This window comes from Belonocnema kinseyi, chromosome 5, assembly GCF_010883055.1.
Source record: "Belonocnema kinseyi isolate 2016_QV_RU_SX_M_011 chromosome 5, B_treatae_v1, whole genome shotgun sequence".
Taxonomy (NCBI): domain Eukaryota; kingdom Metazoa; phylum Arthropoda; class Insecta; order Hymenoptera; family Cynipidae; genus Belonocnema; species Belonocnema kinseyi.
The window spans coordinates 118,661,510-118,664,948 of NC_046661.1; the positions used below are offsets into that span (position 1 = coordinate 118,661,510).

Below are 3,439 nucleotides of genomic sequence, written 5' to 3' on the forward strand. Positions count from 1 at the left end.
AAACGACCGATTGAGCAAAAAAAGGCTTACTCTGTTTATATGAGAAAAAAAATTCGTTATTAGGAATACTGCTGTACTATATCTGATGTAGTAGTTCGCGTCTTCGAGACGCTTCGAATGACTCTTTGAATAAGCTTCCGTGTCCTACCAATAACTTTTTTTTATTTCTAAACAAAATTATTTAACTTGTTTATAAGAGGATTTTTTTAATATTCGAAAATTAGCAGTACTGTATTTTATATAATTGCTCGCGTTTTCGAGACGCGTCGATTGACATATTGACGAATTTTTTATGACTCTTCCTGATTAATCAATAACGAGTTAAAAAGTTAAAAAAGATTACATTGTTTACACGAGGAATTTAAAAAAAATTTAGAATATAAGATTACCTTAAGTTTAAAAGTTCATTGTAACACCACATATTGCTTAACATTTTGATGGTCTCCCCGATTTTCTATAAATAAGATTTTCGGTAAAACAGAAACATAAGTTTGAAAAATATTAAAAGTGTCCTATTTGTTCCTTTGTTGGAAAAAAACCTTCCTCTATGAGGAAGAAAATTTATTTGATACATATGGAGAAGCTTAGTACGCATAAAATGAGCACAAATAATTCCGCTCATAATGGATACACCCGTAGTACTTTGCAGCGGTATTCTAATTGTGGTATATTTAAAGAATATTCCTAAATAATATTGTTCAAAATTTTTTAGGGGAAAATAAAGTCTGCATTGTTTCCTTCTAGAGAAGAGTTCTACCTTATTTTTGTGTTGTTTGTTTTTGATCATAAAGAGTACATTTTCTTTGTGTCTCTAATATCATTTGCTCCTAAAATATACTTTCAATATGATTACATATGTGAATATAAATATGAATATACATTTTATAAAAAATATAAAAATTTCCATTTAGACAATTAATCAAAGCCATCTGTTTTTATTTTTAACATCTTGCAACTTGAAGCAGTTATTTGCTATTGCGTAGAAATAAAAATAATTTAATTTGAATTAATATCTAAATTACAAGAAAAAAAATATTTGATCATTTTATAATTCTGTTAGTTTAAAATTAATCTAGCTCAATAAAATATTGTTTTAAATTTCGTTATTTTAATAATATTGTTAATCGAAAGGTTCGCATAAGCAAAATGGTTTCGACTCCTCGAGAAAGGCTACTTTCAAATCATGGCCTTCAAAAAAAGTAAAAGTTTAAACACTAACAATGAGTAAAATTTGATTGCACTTCATTACTCTCTCTCGAGGGGTTAATTACTCGGATGTTTAGTGTATACTAGATTGCAAGATTGCATGGGATTGCAGGAGATTGCAAAAGATTACATGGATTATAGAAAATTTATTATAGAAAATCGTTACATGAAAATAAATGATAGGATAATCAGCATTTGATTAAATAAAGCATAAATATTCTAGGAATTGATGTGAAATGTAGCAAAACTACAAAAGAACGTTTTATTTTGTATCACTCTTAATCTCATATGGTACTATACAAAAAGTGCGATTCATCATTAAAATAATTAGATGTCCTATCTGAAGAAACATTAAATAAAATTGCTGAAAATCTGGTGAAATTCCTGAAAATACATTAGAACCCCTTAACATTTTTGGAATCGCTAAGAACCATTGAAATCCGTTGACATTTTGTATATTTCTTAAAATCCATTAGATTCCCTTAAAATCCCTTTAATATAATTTGAATTAAACTTATTCAATAAAGTTCTTTAGAAGAAAAGTTAAAATACCTTCAAATCCTCACAGAAAAAACTAAGAATAAAATTTGTTGCAGAAAATTTTTTAGAGTGATGAAGTTTTGTTTAGCCAACTTCGCGTCTTTCAAAAGCATGTGTTTGACATGGAAAAACAAAAGAAAGTTTAACCGATATTTGTGTAAAGTTTATTCTGTGAAGTTAATTTTTGTTGCAGAGAATCTTTCGTCGGAAATAGATGTAAGGTTTATCTTCTGTTTCTTCTGTGCTTGGAGATTCAATTAAATTCCTAAAATCTTGTGAATTTTCTTGAAATACCTTAAAATCCCTTATAATCTGTGGAATCGGTGAGAATCCCTCGAAAATCATTTAAATTTGATTTCTTTTTTAAAGTTTTCAAGAAATCCTTAAAATCTTTGGACATTCTACCTAATTCTTTGTAATTCGTTGAACTTTGATATATTTCTTATAATACAATAGATTCCCTTAAAATCCCTTAAATATAGTTTTAATTGAACTTATTCATTAAAGTTCTCTAGAAGGAACGTTAAAATCACTTGAAATTCTTGAAGATTTAACAAAATTTTTTTAATCTTGTGAAGTTCCTTGAAATATCTCAAAATCCCTTGAATATTTGGAATCTCTGGAAATCCCTACATATTTCGTCTCATTTCATTTATTTTCCAAAATTTAGTAGAAACTCTTGCATTTGTTTAATCTCTTGAACTTGTGTGCAGCGGGTTTGAATTTAAAACAGTGTATCGCCTCTAGCGACTTCTGTAAAATTAAAAAAGTTTTTTAAACGTTGAAAACATAAATTTTCCTATCGCCTAATTTTTTGGATTTTGGATATTTAAAAAAAGCAGCTACTACGTGGTAAATAAATAATTTTATATAAAGAGTAACAAAATTGTATTTATCAGCTTTTAATCAGCGTTCATACTCTCGAGCTGATACCAATATCTACTAATCTAATTTTATTCTGAATAAGATTAGATAAGGTTATTATGACAATTTTTGTTATTGTATCCAATTAACGAGAAATTCGATATAAAACTGATATTTTCTACATACACTATCTATATAGGTATTGGGCCTATATTTTAATACATTTTGCTAGAGAAAAGTGGAAGCATTTATATACTTATGCATAATATACTAAAATAAGTATTTCGAATTATTTTCCTAATTTTGAATTTAAACTCCCAGAACATTTGAGTTGTACACTTTTGCAAATAAAAAAACTTAAATTTACAAATTGCATATTCCTTTCTAAAACATGTTATTAAGAGCCTATCCTAATTAGGAATATAAAATTGAAATGTTTTATTTGTAATTAGATTATGAAAATTGTTGGGCTACATCTATATATTAGTTTTGATCTTAAGGAAGTACCTTCGGTACGTAGCAAGTCAGTTGAGAGAACGCTTCAATTTGTTATTGACTCACCGGTCACAGTCATAAGTGTGGCAACGTCGCGTGTGAGCACGCGTGTTATTCGAAATTCGCGCATAAACTAGAGCACGTGGAATGGATGCGACATTGCCATACCTTCAGTTGACTGACGTCAGTCCTACATTTACGGTATAAATAATTACTTTTCTATTCTTATAAGCTCTGAATGATACTTTTCGAAGCAGATATGGATTTCGGATAACATTATATATATATATATATATATTTAAAAATTTGTCATAAGGACAACCGCAGGATTTCG

At 28.2% G+C, this 3,439-nt stretch overlaps 1 protein-coding gene across 2 annotated transcripts in view; it reads left to right on the plus strand.

The window, feature by feature from the left end:
- LOC117172292 (tubulin polyglutamylase TTLL5) overlaps positions 1-3,439 on the plus strand; it is a 173,198-nt gene that overhangs the window by 59,570 nt on the left and 110,189 nt on the right. The gene's annotated exons all lie outside the window — the stretch shown is intronic.